Consider the following 17193-nt stretch of genomic DNA (forward strand, 5'->3'; position numbering starts at 1 on the left):
GAACTGAGTTGTGAAATATACAACCCCTGCTTAATTGAATTCAGGTATCCATTTATATTTGTTTTCTTTTTTTTTTAAGTTTATTTATTTGTTTTTGAAAGAGAGAGTGTGTGTGAATGAGCAGGGAAGGGGCAGAGAAAGAGGGAGAGAGAGAGAATCCCAAGCAGGCTCCATATTCTTTGTGAAGCTCGAATTCATGAACCATAAGATCATGACATGAGCCAAAATCAAGAGTCAGATGCTTAACTGAGCCACCCAGACACCTAATTTATATTAGTTTTCTATTGCTAAATAACAAGTCACCACGAACTTAGTAGCTCAAAACAATATTCATTTATTAGCTCATAGTTCTGTAGGTCAAAAGTCTGGGTAGCCCAGCTGGGCTCTTTGCTTAGAGTTTCACAAGGTCAAAATCAAAGTGTTGGCCAGACTGGGCTCTTTTCTGGAGGCTCTCTGAAAGAATCTGTCTCTTCATTTGGGTTGTTGGTAGAATCTGGTATCTTATGGCTGAGGTCCCATTTTCTTGCTGGTTGTCATTGGAGGCCACTCTCTGCTTCTAAAGTTTATTTCTTTATACTGAGATAGAAAGGGCACAAGCAGTGAGGGGCAGAGAAAAGGAGAGACAGAATTCCAAGTAGGCTCTACACCATCAGCACAGAGCCCCATGTGGGGCTCGAACCCACAAACCACGAGACCATGACCTGTGCAGGGATTGAGTCGGACGCTTAACTGACTGAGCCACCCAGGCGCGCCCCCCCCCACCTTTTTTTTTAAGTTTATTTATTTATTTTGAGATAGAGAGAGTACAAGCAGGTGAGGGTACACTCTCTGCTTCTAGAAGCTACCCACATTCCTTCTCACCTGGTCTCTTTCATCTTCAAAGTAAACAATAGCACACAGATTCCTTCACTTCCAATCTCTCTGACTTTTTCTTCTGAAAAAAGACCAGAGAAAAAACACAGCTTGTAAAGGGCTCTCCATATCTTCAGGTCAACTAACTTGGGACTGTAATTATATTTGCAAAATCTCTTCACAGAATTACTAGATTAGTTTTGATTGAATAACCAGAAGACAGGAATCTTGGGGGCTATCTTTAGAATTCTGCCTACTATGTGGTTATTCTGTGAACCTGCCTTAAGGTGTTTATCAATCAGTCTATCAGTTTGATCATTTATTGGCCACTTATTAAGTGCATTGTACCAGTCACTGTCATGCTAAGTGGAATCTTCATTTTAGTCTGAAAGGTTTTTCAGGTACTTCAAAACTTGAAGTCTATCTGGGTTTGAAAAAAAGGTCAAATATTTTCAATAAACAAATTTTATGTTTCTATATTTCTATCTTTCTATCTTTATCTATCTATCTATCTATCTATCTATCTATCTATCTATCTCCACATCCAATGTGGGGCTTGAACTCATAGCTTTTTAAGCTACACGCTACTTTCTACCTCATTCCTCATTTCCACCCAGGGAGCAGAAGGTTAACTCCCTATTTCTCCCATCCTTTCTCCCTCCCTCGTCCTGCTCATGGAAAGTCACCACCATAATGAATCATTGTTATCCATTTCTTCACTCATGATGATCTCCCCTCTGATCCTCACATGTGCTTCATTCTCTTTTGCCTCAGGAACTTCCATGCATGTAATGCATTCCCAATCATTATGCCTCTCAACACTTCGCCCACACTTCATGACTTGGCTCAAACCCTGTTTTCTCCATGCCTTCTGACCATACCTAGACTTTTTTGTGTGTAATCCATTTGGCAGTCAACAGTATCACTGTACTGCATCACTTCTATTTCAATCTTAATTGCATATTTACATATATATATTTAAATTTTTTTTAATGACAGTATCTCTTTTTGTATTACCCCAAAGTATTTAGCATGAAAAAGATATTGAAAAAAAATGTGCTGGTGTGATAAAATTGCTCTGATTGAAAACTTCTGATTAATAACTTCTATTAATATTATTTATCTAGTTGTCACATTTCTTAAATATTTTTAAAAAAATTAATCAGGATTTAATCAGGATATATTAATCAGGATATATTTAATCAGGATATATTACTTGACAAACAAGTAATATATAATCACCTGATCATAGTCCCATGTTTTCCATTTATGAATCGGCTTCTATCTGAAAATTTTTTTTAATTTATGTTTTTATTTTATTTTATTTTTGAGAGAGAGAGAGAGAGAGAGTGTGTGTGTGTGTGTGTGTGTGTGTGAGCAGGGGAGGGGCAGAGAGAGGGGGAGACACAGAATCCAAAGCAGGCTCCAGGCTCTGAGCTGTCAGCACAGAGCCTGATGTGGGCCTTGAACTCACAAACTGTGAGATCATGACCTGAGCTGAAGTCAGGCACTTAACTGGTTGAGCCATCCAGGCACCCCTTCTATCTGAAATTTTTAAGGGTATATGTGGTCAGGTATTGACATTAGCAAGCAAGTAATTATAAAATGTTCTGAAGCTAGAGGTAGTCTTATTAGTTATGTTCTTAGATATTTTTGATGGTTCACTTTCTTTCCATTTATGTGATGAAGACAGTAGCTGCCCACCAAAATCTTCCTCATCTGTGTCAATAGAGTTGTGGCTGGAAGCATCTGCTCAGCCTGGAACTACATTTCCCACCAGCCTCAGAAGCCATATGTGACCACGTGACAAATCTTTGTCAATAAAACATGAAGAGAACTGATTTGTGCCAGTCCTGGGTATAGCTCTTTAAGAAGGTGTTCACTCTTACTTTCCCCTTCCTCTAATTAGACACAGAGAGACAGAGGCCCTCAGGAAATGAAATCTAAGAGAGAGGAGTGATTCCTCAGGCGGAAGATAGCTGTTGATGTCTTGGACTATTCGCTCTGTTTCAGGAGTGATAAATGTTGCTGGATTTCACCCATTATATCTTGGAGTCCATTTGTTTCAGCAATTTGACCTGGTACAAATTCATCTAGTCCAAATTCATAGCTAGTACAGTTAATTCTTGTATTGTTTGTCAAGCATCTACTAGCTATGTAGTGTGGCTCTCGTAGCATACACTTATTTAGAAATCCTGCACAAGAGGCGAGATCTAAGTAATTACTGAGGAAAACGCCACCAGCTCTGATTCTGAGGAATAGCTGTTTTCATCTCTATTAGAAGAAATAATCTTAAGAAACTATTCATAGTAATTGAAAGCAGAACTTCTAGTGAGCAACACCCTTGAGGCCATGTGGTCTGGGTTCATCTGTTTGTGGCTTATGGTCAAGGAGCCTTGCTGGATGGCCCATCTCTGCTTCATCAGAAAAAGTAGAAAGAAGCTAAATTCTATTCTACCTAAGGCTAGAACAATGCCCTCTGATGTCAATCTCCTTGAATCTGAATTCTTCTCAGATGTTATATCTGCCAGGAAGATTACCTGATGACTGCACTCTCCCCAACCCGGGCAGGATAAGATGTCGGTTATCAAACTATCCCCAGGACTCACTGTAATTCTCTGTCACTATTCTCACCACACTAAAGCATCTGCCACTTCACAACCTACTCCAGAATGTCAGCTTCTTGAATGCAGGGACACTGTCTTCTTCATCTTTGTGGTCCCTCTGTCTAGTATAGTACCTGGTAGACAGATGTTTCCCAAATGATGGCTGAACGAATGGATCCGTGAATTTAAGGCCCTCATGGGAGGGTATTCTTCAGCTTACTTCTGTAGGAGACAACTTCATCATAGTCATTATTGACATCAATTTCAAGCCCCTCCAAATCTTTTTAAATGATTTGGTACCATGCCTCATTACTTTATACTGGTCACCATGCCTCATTACCACTACCTTTGTTTAGATCAGCCAGACCTATGTGCCTTCTTGAGATATATCTTTGACAAAGATCATATATATATATATATATATATATATATATATATATATATATATAGTTAATTTTATAAGATTTTTATAATTTTATAAGATTTTTATAATTTTATAATTTTATAAGATCGTATATATAGTTAATTTTTAATATTCTCAAAACTTTACTACATTGGACACATTGTGTCAAGAGATAGGATTGAGGAGTAAAGAGAGACCTGGGCCAGAACTCAGGAATCCTTGTGTCTCTTTTATCTCTTATGGCTCTGGTAAAATGTCCCCCCCCCCCCCACCAAAAAAAAGGCCACCGTAAAATGATAGTGAATTAGAAAAGAGTAAGCTCTAGAATTATTCTTCAGACAAAATGCTACCTAGAAATAATAACAAATTTTAAAAGAGATAAAAGCACAGCTTGGCATGGGGCTTCTGAGAAGCAGAATTTGCAAAGCACAAGCCTGGATCATCTCAAAAACCCCTTTCACCTGTAAAAGCCTGTGGTTCTATGTAAATTAATTGCTCTGCATTTTTTATGTGTAAATGATACAATCTTGGTACCTTCAGATCTGTCTACTAATGAAGCTAGCACTGTGTACTAGCTGTATCTAATAAAATTATCTCCTGCTGACATACCATTTTACAGGGGCATTTATAGAGGTGGTGGGACACTGGTTACCAGCATGGACTTTAGAGTAAGACTATTCAAATCGAATACAAATCCGGACACTTCCGTAAACTAGCAATGACTTAGGCACATTACTCAATCTCTCTAAGCCTCAGTGTCCTCACCTGTAAATGAGCAGAAAAATGCCTGCATTACTGGGTGTTGGAAGAATGACGTGGGATATAGTACAGACAGCATTCAACACAGTGCTTGGCATGTGGGACATTCTCTATGGAAATTCGCTGTAGTTAATTTCTCATTCCTCATTTCACTTATTCCTCGCAATACAAGACAAGTGTTACTATTATCCTTATTTATAAAGTTGAGACTCAAAGAAATGGAATGTCTTGCCAAAATTCACCCAGTAAGAGCAGAACCGGGCGCTCTTTCCACGGCCCTGCTCAGAGTCTAACTGAGACAAGGAACTAAGACATAAGCTTAGGGAGGGGGAAATGAAAGGGGAGGGTGGAGGTGGGGAGCCACAGGAACAAAACTTGCTGACCACACAGGGATGGCCCCCCCACAAGGTAAGCGTGGGGAGAAGGATTCCAGAGACAAATGGGACTCACTTGTAATAGCGTGTGAGACTGCGACACTACCTGAGCATGGCACAAGCCAGGGTGTCACGGTGACCTCTCCACCCGTGCAACTTCCAAGTCCATGGCAGAAGTGGGGTTTCTCCTCAGCCCACCTCCGGCTTTTGCGCCTCGCAGGTGTGCCCACTGAACGCTTGTTAAATGGCCTGGGTAGGAAGGCTTCTCTTTTTATTCCCCCCCTCCCTTAATTTAGAAGACCTTCCTGGTCCTTGAAATCATGAGGAATTAAGGACTCTTCTTCTTCCTGCCTCAAAGCAGAGAGAGGAATCCTCCCTGAGAATTCAATTTTGTATCAAGTAGCTAATTGATCCTGACAATTACCCCATTTACTGTACTTTAAACGGCAACTCTACCTACCTTTCCTCCCTCATCCTCCAGCTCTTCACACCCAAGTCCTGGTGCCTCATTTATCCGCCATCTTGATTTCTACCCTGTGCACAATGATATCATCACAAGCAAGCACAGCCCCCCCCCCCCCCCGCTACTCAAAGAGAAAGAGGCAGAGACCCGAGAGCGAAAATTAAGGAGCTTGCTCATTTCCCCCCCATTCCCTGCCCTGTCCTCTCTCTTACTGTCCTACTGCATTACAGAGCCTGCTCCTTCACAAGAGTATCTGTGGTTCAGAGTACCTTACAGAGACACAGACTGAAATCCCCTTATTGCTACAGTATATTTCACTATATATATTTAAAGCACAAGAGGAAATGCAAGAGTTGGTCTTCTTCCCTCTAATAGATTTATGTGTTTGGGTTGTTTTCATTTTAGAGAAAATTACAAAAATAAAGGACCAGAAGGGTTAAATAGTCACAGAACAGCCTGTCCTCATTACTTGTGTGAAATCCCCACTGCATCCCAGGGACAGCATGTTAAATCAATAGAGACTTGAGCTGTTAATTTCCAAAAAGGAAGAGATGATTGAACAAAAATAGTCTACGTTGGGTCTCTGCCCACAGGGGATGGGAGACCCTTTATTTCCAGGTCTTTCTACAATTAAGTACCTTCTAGGATCACGAACCGCTTTACAAAATTTCCTGCTTTGGGTGGGGAGGGGGAAGGAGGGAATACTTTGTGGACACAAAAGCTTTAGTTTTGCACAGTAGTGAGTTCACAGCAAGGTGGGAGGAGGTGAGGTTCGTATGTAGGTGTATGAAGGCGATGAAGGTGGGGTGAAGCTGGAGAGGTGGGGACACATCAAGATCAGTGGCAGGTTAACCTTTGTTACTCTTATTTCAACTGCTCTCGCCCACCCCACCCCACTCCACCCCCCTCCCCGGGCTATGCCTCTGCAGTTAAAGTCCAGGGGAGAAGATTTTGATTTCTTACCGATCCAGGGCCCTCACTTTTTATTTTATTTTATTTTTTCCAGGCAGAGGCTGAGAAAGAGGCTGTTTGCATTGCATGCAACTCTTGATCAATGATGTTTTATGAGGTTGGCATGATCAAATGCTTGTAGGGTCTAGGGAGGACCAGCGTGATAAAGGACAACTTTTTCTAGAAGTCATTCTGCGATGCCATTTCTTGGTGGGGCTATTTCTTGTGAACTGTAATAGGTGTCATCATCCTGATGACCTTTTACGTATACGGATTGTGGCAATCCACAGAGTAGGGAACTAGGCATTTTTCAAATAAATGTCAGCTGATTGTAATTTTTTAATGAGTTCCTCCCTTACTTTTTTTCTCATTCTTGGCTATGAGCTCTTCAAACTAAGAGTCTGCGGCAGCTGGCTGTGGCTTCATTTCTTATCCAAAAAAATTCCCTACATTCTTAGAATGGCCATGAGCTCTACACTGCCATCTCTGAGCTGGTCCCCAGCAGAAGTGAAAGGCAGCTCCCCAATGGCTGTTGGAGGGGAGATGAAGGAAAAGAAAATGTTCTACCCTATCACCTCCCAAAGGACTTCCTTCCTCCCAAAGAGCAGCTGGTTTCCTTAGGGGAAGGGCTGGAGAGGCGGGATGGGGTTTTGAGATCAGGAGAGGTGTGTCCATTAGCCTCATTTTTCCTACCCTCATCTATCCCTGTTCCCTGCCATTTGATCTGTGAATGGGCCAGCTCTAATGCTAAGCTACTCCCAACCAGGGCAGGTGAGAGTTGCAGCCCTGCATTCCTTCAGTTACGCCCCAGGGGACACTCTGGGGCCTACGGGCAAACTCAGTCTCTTCTGGTCTAGGAAGTGTGGCACTCCCTCCCCTCTCTGGACTGGGCTGTCTTTGCCTTATTTTATTTTTATTTGAGAGAGAGAGAGAGAGAGAGAGAGAGAGAGAGAGAGAGAGAGAATCTTAGGCAGGTTTCACATGGAGCCAGATGTGGGGTTTGATCCTACAACCCTGGGATCATGACCTGAGCCGAAATCAAGTGTTGGATGCTCAACTGATTGAGCCACCCAGCTGCCCCGGACTGTCTTCATTTTAGAGTAGTGATTCTCAGCCGTGCCTACACCTGAATTTTCTGAAGAGCTTTTAAAGATTCCCAGTCTTGGGTCTACCTTAGGGTACTTGAAACCAAACCTCTGGAAGTGGGGACCAGTCAAGTGTGTTTTCAAAGCCCCAGGGTGAGGGTGAGAATGTGCTTCCCACTGTCTCATGCCAGCTTATGGCACTTGGCAAGACGTGGCAAGACCCTTTGAGCCGGGCCTTCAGCAATGGCCCTGTCATAGTCAAATGCTGCATGCAATCTCACGGAGACCTCCTGCATTCACTGTTGGTCTTCCTTGTCTTGCTCTCCATCAGCCTGGATGTTGCTCACTCCTGCTCAGTTAGCTTTTCCTCTCAAGATGGCGTCTGGCCTTAATGCTACCCAGCCCAGCCATCTCTCTGCATAGATGGCAGAGGCCACAGTGACCCACATAGGTCTCTCTCACAACTGATCATGAGCCTATAAGCTTATTTGCAGCTTCTCTCCCTACCCTCCCTTCACCTGAAATTTATTGAGCATCTATGATGTGTCAGGCTCAATGCCAAGTACTTTGTAAGTTTGATCCTCACAACAGCTTAGAAAGAAGTGTTATTATTGTACAGCTAATGACACAGAGATTCTGAGAGGATAAAAATCTTGGCCCGGGTGTCTTTTTTTTTTTTTTAATTTTTTTAATGTTTATTTATTTTTGAGACAGACAGAGTGTGAGCAGGGGAGTGGCAGAGAGAGAGGGAGACACAGAATCCAAAGCAGGCTCCAGGCTCGGCACACAGAGCCCAATGTGGGGCTTGAACTCACAGACTGTGAGATCATGACCTGAGCCGAAGTCGGACGCTTAACCGACTGAGCCACCCAGGTGCCCCTTGGCCTGGGTGTCTTACACCAGGTTTGGTTTTCAAACGCTGATTCCAAAGCCCACAGTCCCCCCACTGCTGCAGTGCTCCTAGTGAAAAAGACCTGTTTTCTGGCTGGAAGTGTTCACAGCCTGGTTAGGAAGATACAGGAGACAAGCAGGAGGACAGAGGGAAACTGAGCTGTGGGAGCAAGTGGAGAAGAACTTACCCAGAGAAGCAGTCCTTGAGAAGATGATACTTTGGTTTTTTGTTTTTAATGTTTATTTACTTTTGAGAGAGAGAGACAGAGTGCAAGTGCAGGAGGGGCAGAGAGAGAGAGAGGGAGACACAGAATCTGAAGCAGGCTCCAGGCTCTGAGCTGTCAGCACAGAGCCCCACACGGGGCTCAAACTCGTGAACTGTGAAATCATGACCTGGACTGAAGTCGGACGTTCAACCGACTAAGCCACCCAGGCGCCCCCGAGAAGATGATACTTTGAATTGAATCCCAAAAGATGAGCAAAAGTTCCTTGTCTGAAGAAAGTGAGAACATCATGTACACAGCTCAGAGAAATCACAGACCTGCACGAAGTTCAGTACAGCTGGGAGATGATGCGGAGGAAGGGGCAGGAGGTGACTATAGGCAGCAAGTGGGGCAGGTCATGAACCTTTAAGTCACACTAGTAGGTCTTATAGTTTACCCTGGGGACAGTGGGCACCAAGTGAAGAATTTTAAGCAAAAGAGAGAGAAAATGAACGTTGCATTCAGGAGGAAGGATTGGCAAAGGACGTTCATGTCTAGAGATAGGCAGCACAGATAAGAGGCTGCAGTGCAAATTCTAGTGAGAGGTGATGGTGACCAGAACTAAGACCAGTGAAATGGCAAGGAGGGGAGAAGATGAGGAGCTATTCAGAAGGCAGACGCAACTGAATTTGACAAAAAACTCACTACGGTCGGTGAGAAGAAGGAGTCGAGAGTAAGTGCTCTCCTTGGGACAAAGGACACAGGAAGAGGAGCAGGTTGGGGAAAGCTAGTAAGTTTCTTTCCATGTGTAAGTGTAGGGGTCCCCTGGGCAGCTGGATATAAAGGTCTGGAGTCCAGGAAAGGGGTATGGACTGGAGATCTAAAGTAGGAAGTAATTGGGGTGCCCGGGGGGCTCAGTCAGTTAAGCGTCTGGCTCTTGGTTTCAGCTCAGGTCATGATCTCACAGTTCATGAGTTGGAGCCCTGTGTATGTCTCCGTGCTGATTGTGTGGAGCCTGCTTGGGATTCTCTCTCTCCTTCTGCCCCTCCCTGATGTGCTAGCATGCTCTCTCTCTCTTTTTCTCTCTCAAAATAAATAAACTTAAGAAAAATAAAATAGGAAGTCATCAAAACCATCCCTGACACCAACGATGTAGTAAGGGGTCCAGAGGGAGTGGGTACGATGAGAAGAGCTGCATCATCAATAGCCACTGGGAAGGATCCCACCTTCCCTCTAGAACTTGAGAATTATTCTGACCTCCGCTGCTGTCTGGACTCTCTCCCTGTCATCCAACACCATCCAAAGAGGACCCTGTGGTACCACTCCATTCCCAGCCTTTCTTTTCTCTTTGGGCACTGTGTCTGAAATAGACCAAACACCATTTAAGGACCATTGAAATCAGGTTAGTTCCTACACCCTAAGTTGGGAAGGGCCCTCCTTGTTTCCTCTTTTTCCCCTTTGGCCCAGGGCTGTGGCCTGATCCAGCGTGCCTCACTTCACAGCCCACAGAACAGGCATGCAGGACCCTGAGGGGGCTGAGGCCGAGGCCGATGAAGAAGCCTGGGACCGAGTGGCGGTTCCCCCATCTATCCAGCCACGTGGAGCAAGAGGAGAGGAAACACAGCAGAGGCTGACAGCACGGAAAAGTGGAACACCAGAATTTGCTCCCAAGGGAGACTGGCTGTGGAATACCTTAAATTAGAAGTCTTAAAAAATGTGTTAGGGATCCCTGTTGCCCTGGTTGGCTTTGGGTGTGGTTCTTTCCAAAGGAGAACGATTGGTGGAGTTTTTCCAGCCCTATAATTCTACTTGTGATGAGGTGGAATTAAAGCTGAAATGTGAGTTCATAAATTGCCTAGTTGGTGAATAATAGAATTTAAATCTCCTCAAAAAAAAAAAAAAGAAAAGCTAAATACGAAATCATATTAAAATTCATAGCCATCTGCCTACAACGATCTAATTTAAAAATTGAGCACAATTAATTTTTAATCCGAGGTCAGTTTCCCACCCCCACCTGTCTCTCTCCTCACCGCCTCCCCCATCAGACAGTCAGTGTGTGCTCAGAGAACTCGAGACCATTTTAAATATTAACCAGAGCCACACATACCTAGGAAGATGAATCCACACACACACACATCTTCTCCTCTTCCGTCTATTATTACTAGCATAGCTGCTCACATATTTCTACACGTAGTTCTGGTTAAAAATAAATTCTGTAAACTGGGAATGCGGGGTGTGTCTGCCTCCATAAAAATCCCTTTGTTCTCTGTTGAGAAGTGAGCAGAGATGCAGACGTAGAAAGCAGGCTATATTTCAGGAAAAGATCCTGTGCCAGTGTTTCAGTATCCACCTTTCTGTTAGCGGTGGGGGTCACTGAGTTTGAGGAGAGATGTGGATACTTCAAGGTTTTACGGCCTAGACCGTTTGACTTCCTTCCCCAGCTGCTCAGTTTGGATGGGAAGAGATTCCGTAAGAGAGGGTACAGGAATAGGCAGAAGCAGGGCAGGCTAAATAAAGCCGGTTATCACCAGGAAGCTGACATGATCAAGCATCCTCCAAAAGCAGGCAGGCCAGGGCTGAATCAGCGAAGTCCGGAAGCTGCTTTCAGCATCTTGAGAGACCAGCACACTTCGGGAGAAGAGCTCTTCTGACGGAGATCCCCTGTTGAATGAGGCCTTTCCTCTGGATGAATTGAATCATGCAAAGTTTTAATGGGGTTTCCTCTCCTCAGCATTGGGGTCCTCATTTTCTATGACAGACCCCCTCACCCTTGGGGGCAGGAACACCAGGGTTCTCTGTATTGGCAACGGCATCGATCCTTGTAGAGAAAGACGAGGGGCAGGGCGATGAATCCTGGGGGTATGGTAGACCACACTCGGTGAAAGCAAAAACCAGAGAGGGTCGCTACTTACTTGACACTGTTCTAAACAAACCCTTGGATTGCCCACAGCCCAAGATCATTAGTGAGCTAACCTAAAGGTCGTGGACCCAAAGGGCAGCAACAGTATAGAGCCCAAAAGGAGAAAACAGAGGTCCCAGAGGCAACTGTGAATGCTGCCATGTGTTTTGAGTTTTTAGAAGCTACTGAGTGTGTGATCACGTGTGCTGGAGCAGTACTGGCCCCTAAGACCTTCTGAAGAAATCAGTGTTGGCTGTGTAATAACTGATCTCAGATGTGTGACGAGGGAGACTATGGTGTCAAGGGCCTCCAGCAAGAAGCCACGGAAGGTTAGCTGGAGCTAGGCTCTTTTTTTTTTTTTTTTTTTCCCCAAGTGAACTCTATGCCCAAAAAGGGGCTTGACTTACAACCTCGAGATCAAGAGTCACGTGCTCTACCACTGAGCCTACCAGGCGCCCCAGGAGCTAGGTTCTTAAATGGAGATGAAAAGCTGTGGTTGAAGAATGACCCATTTGGGGAAAATAAAGCCGATGATGGGAAATGGGCTGCATCTTAGATTAGAGTCTCTTTTTTAGTAAGTCCTGAGGTAGAGGGCATTCGGGGGCTGAAAACCCAGAATGTCAGCTAAATTTGGCCTCAGCAAAGAGAAATTAGGTCACAAGTGCAATACTTTGACCAAAGGCACTGCAAAGAAAGAAATCTAAAGTAGTTGCCAGTGAACAAACAAGGCAATTATCAATATCAGGAAAAACAAAAAGTAACAAAGAAAAATAATAGTGCACTACAATGCTCTGCTTTCCTTGCATGTATATAATCATGTAAACACCAACAGTAATCTAACCAATAATAATAATAATACATGATGTAGGGAGGACGAGGGAGAGGATGGCTAAAAAGAGCACTAAATCCTCATTTACCAATATAGGAAGATAATACATCTAAATTGTTGAACCAAAAGAGAATAGCACGTGTAGATTATTTAAAATATGGCAGTTCTCAGGGCACAGTTGGTTAAGCATCTGAATCGATCTCAGCTCAGGTCTTGATCTCAAAGTCACGAGTTCAAGCCCCGGGTTGGGCTTCATGCTGGGTGTGGAGCCTACTTTCAATGAATGAATGAATGAATGAATGAATGAATGAATAAATAAATAAATAAGTAAAATATGGCAATGTGTAAATGGCAAAAACAAAAAAATAAAAAAACACCCACTAAGACTTGGGGGTTGTGAGAGGGAATGAGGAAGGAAACTGAAGTTCATTGGACTTTTAATATTATTTGACTTTTTCAATTATGTGCACATGTTCATTAAAACAATGTTTAAATGGTCTTTATCTGAAAGGAGAAGACAGAACAGAACATCTTTACAGTTAAAAGTATGTTGAAAAGACAAATTAACTTCAAGCTCCAAATATGCTGAATAACAGAGGACAGTCAGGAAGCAAGAGTAAGGCCTAACTCTCCCTTAGTTGATTTAGGCACAGTTTGATAACAGTTAAGTTTAATAAAAAGAGTCTTTAGTTCATAGCTAAATCTTACATAATTTTATTTATTTTTTATTTATTTATTTATTTATTTTTATAGAGAGTGTGTGAACATGCAGGGGAGGGGCAGAGAGAGAGGGAGAGAGAGAATCCCAAGCAGGCTTTGCTCTGTCAGCACAGAGCCCAATGTGGGGCTTGAACTCATGAACCATGAGATCATGACTGGAGCCGAAATTGAGTTGGATGTTTAACTGGCTGAGACACTCAGGCACCCCAAATCTTGCATAATTTTAAAACTTGCTATTGTTTACGTAGTATTTATAAGACAATTAATTAAAACTTCCCTTAAAAAGAGATAGTTTGGGGACATACCAAGTGGATCATATTCTGTATATCTATGTCTTTAATTGTCCACGCAATTAAGAAGAGTGCCTAACCAGCGTTAGGTTAACACCACTAACGTGATTCTCCTTTGCGGGGGTCTAAACTGTGCATTTTAGATGTTTAGAAGTGTCCCTGGCCTCACACCAAATGTGATGCCAGTGGCATCCCTCCTGCCTGGTTGTGAAAACCAAAAAATGTCTTCAGTTGCTCATCAAAGATTTAGGCTCAGTCCATATTACTAACTTTGCATCACAGAACATCTAAACAGTGATTAAAATTTATTATACCATTCTGCATCTGATAACTGAGACATGTTAAGTGAGAAGTTTCTCCCTAAAGTATAATTAGGCTATGTAAATTACCTAAGTATTTTTAAATCTGAAATAAAATTGAAAACACAAAGAATCTCATCATGACATTCTGACACTCTGGTTAGATCTTTTTCCAGGGAGGAGAATCTTGCTCCAAACATCTTCATAATCTTCCCCTCAACTGAGCTTGCTTCAGCTTTCAAGAAACCTGGAGCAGAACCCATAAGGGGTTTGAGTGGGCAAAAGGCACTCCAGAAAGTATTCCCTGGCCAGAGTGGGGAGGACTGGGTTTGGGACATAAATAGCCGCTTCATCATCAAAGCCTCCTCCTGCCCAAGAGAAGGCTTTCATGAGAACTCAGGCTCGTCGTGTGAAAATTCAGATGACTGAACTATAATTAGCTCGATTAGTCAACATTTTAATTCATAGGATTCTGGCTTTGATGTGCTCCTTTCTCACAGAATCAAAGCTAATAATTCTGGAATCATAATTGGGAGCTGAGTGCCAGCTTGAAGCTTGGGGAGCTCCCTCACCTTCTTGGCAAGCCCTGCTTCCAAGACTGATGCTTCCTGGCCGTGAATGAACCCAGCCCAGGCATCTCCACCTTGCCCTTCGGCTCCTTGCTTCAGAGGACATTTCCTGAGCATCTTCTCTCTGTGAGCCAAGATCTCCAGCATTTAGGTTCTAAATTTGCAGTGGTTGGCATTAAACTATGATGTCAGTACCTCCAAAGCCTGAGCACATAATAGGTGCTCCATAAACCTTTTTTTTTTTTTTTTTTTGATGTTGCTAAACAAATAGTGGAGCAGATCATTGGTTGGTTGTCTATCTAATAGCCATTCTTCCTGCTTCAGGAATAAAACCTGATTGAAACAACCAATTGTGATTGGTAGTGATTGTCTTCTTGTTCAAATATAAGCACTTGAGGGGCACCTGGGTGTCTCAGTTGGGTAAGCGTCCAACTGCTGATTTCAGCTCAGGTCATGATCTCACGGTTCCATGGGATCAAGCCCCATATTGGCCTCTGCACTGACAGCGAGGAGCCTGCTTGGGATTCTCTCTCTCCCTCTCTCTCTCTGCCCCTCCCCCATTGGTGCACACACACACTCTCTCTCTCAAAATAAATAAATAAACTCAAAGAAAAAAAAAAGAAAATATAACCACACAAGATAATTCTGGTTGATGAGATATGATAGGCATTCTGGGTGGATTTCAGAAAGATTTCCTTGCTTAAAAAGGCATATACAGGAAGAGACAGTTCTCTCCTGCTATTGGACATGCTTGTGTTTCCAAGTGACATCTAGAATCAAGTGCCCACCATCTTGAAACCATGAGGAAGACTGTCAGGGGACGAAGCAGACAGGCTGAGGATGCAGGTCAGAGAGATGGAAGAATGTGTGGCCCTCTAGGACATTGTTAAGCTATGGATCAGCCAACCCGGAAGCTAGCTCTGGATTTCTTAAAGCAGATGACACATTTCCCTTCCTGTCAAGCCCAGTTGGATTTTCTGTGCTTATTATGGTTGAAAGCATCCTAACTGATATAAGTGATTCACCAGATATTTTTTTATAAGAAGGGATTTAGGTAAAAGGCTGGCCTAGCAGGAACTTTATTTTATCAGCCACTGCTTACTGAGCACCAACCATGCACATCGCCGGAATCGTGTGAACGTTGACTCTAATCCTCATGATAACTCCATGAGGTGATTTTTGTTATTTGCATTTCAGAGATGAGGCTGTGAGAGCATAGGGAAACTCACACACAAACCATCCCGTTACTATGCAGTCCAGAGATGGATGCCAGCATCTGACTGCCGTGAGCTCCCACGGCTGTGGTATGGGACAGACTGGAGCTCATCCCTGCACCATATCCAATGCTTCCCTTTGGCCACCCTCCCCTCTCCAGCGCCCATCAGCCTCATGCTTCCAATGGTCAGCAAAGACGCAAGTTTCCTCACATTTCCTCAGGCGCTGCAAAGAACCGATAAAGGAGTTAATCTCTACACACTATACACCCCAAGAGCTCTCTCCCTGAGCAGGCTTGCTGGCCTGGCACACTGACATAACTGGAGAGGCAGGAGGAGATCCAGGTCTCCTGGATCCGACACATCCATGGAAGCAGAGGCAGGAAGATGCGTCAACACAAAGCGTGTTGTCTCAGAGGGCCAAATGTGGCTGAGAGGCTGAAAAAGATAGAAAGGTGACCGGTGGATGTAGCAAATGTGGAAACTATTGGTGAGAAGAGCGGTTTAGGGGAGCAATGGGGGCCTGAAACACTAATGGATCTATGGAGGAGAGAACAGGAGGGGAGGAAGTGTCTCCAGACAACTCTTTGAAGAAATTTTTGCTATGAATGGGATCAGAGAGCTGGGAGAGGATGTAGAATCAAAGAAGAATTTAAGATAAGAGATATCAGAGCATCTTTGTCTGCTGATGAGACTATTCCTTTCCAGAGGAAGAAACTGACAATGTGGAAGAGAGAAGTGATATCTACACAAGGGGGGCCTTCAGGAAGGGGAGAGGTGGGGGGAACCTGGTTCTCCCAGAGTGAGATCTTTCTGGAAACTTCACTTGCTCTGGTCTTCTAATGGACATCTGCTCTGTGTGCCCTCAAGAAGCAGCCTAATCCAGGACAGGGCCAAGAGGTACTGGAAGGATTCCACGCCTCCCTTAGCTTTCCATGCTGGCCTCGGGATCCAAGCTGTGGCAATCTGCCGCATGTTGGCTTTCTGATTTCCCAGGGCATCCTCCCCAAGTGCTGGGGCAGGTGCATCTGCCCGGCATTTTTCAAAGGTCGAAAATTTTCAAAGGACTGATCTCCCCCAAGTAATATAACCTTTACTATGGGCCAGACATTGCATTTATGGACTCCTTTACTGTTATCATTCAACCTTCCAGATGGGGAACTTTAGGCATGGAAATGTTAGATGAACTGCTGGAGGTCACACATCTGGTAGATGGAGGAACTGGGATTTGAACCCAGGCCACATGGCTGTGAGCCCGCCTCTTCCACCCCCCGCCCCACTCCATTCTGTTTCTTCCCTTCAGCCCTTCTCCAGTAAGGCCTAGGCTCCTTTCAACCAACAGAACCCTTGTGGCCTGTCTTGACCCAGAAGGTCCTAAGTCTGGGGGGAGTCAGACTCACTCTTGCAATGCCAGGACCCCCTCCACGCCCCTCCCCTCCCCTAACACACATGCAGAGACCATCCTGAAGCCCTTCGAGTGAGAGGTCATTCTGATTCCCCTGTGACTGGTCCTGTGCCCACGAGGAATGCTGCCCACGCAGGGAGGAAGACACAGAGCTGCTGCTTTCCTGCCTCCCTATTTATATCAGGCCAGACCTGGGCAGGAAACAGATGGCACACTCCAGTTGGGTAACTTGAAGAAAGTTGAATAAAGGGGCTATTTACAAAGGTGTGGGCAGGATGTAGGGAAACCACAGAGGCAGTGCAATAAGTAACAGCTGCTTGACTACCCTTAGGCCCGAAGGGGCAAGGGGAGGTGCGGCCGCCAAAACCTGGAGAGTGCACC

General features: G+C 44.1%; 1 long non-coding RNA gene across 1 annotated transcript; it reads right to left on the reverse strand.

Annotated features, from left to right (window-relative positions):
• Positions 1-349: 349 nt before the first annotated feature.
• Positions 350-12605, reverse strand: LOC131485172 (uncharacterized). Its single transcript, XR_009248685.1, has 3 exons — positions 10695-12605; positions 862-934; positions 350-576 (listed from the first exon to the last, which is right to left on the reverse strand). It is a non-coding gene; the product is annotated as an uncharacterized LOC131485172 (long non-coding RNA).
• Between the last annotated feature and the right edge of the window lie 4588 nt (positions 12606-17193).

The sequence above is a fragment of the Neofelis nebulosa genome, chromosome 9, assembly GCF_028018385.1.
Source record: "Neofelis nebulosa isolate mNeoNeb1 chromosome 9, mNeoNeb1.pri, whole genome shotgun sequence".
Classification (NCBI taxonomy): domain Eukaryota; kingdom Metazoa; phylum Chordata; class Mammalia; order Carnivora; family Felidae; genus Neofelis; species Neofelis nebulosa.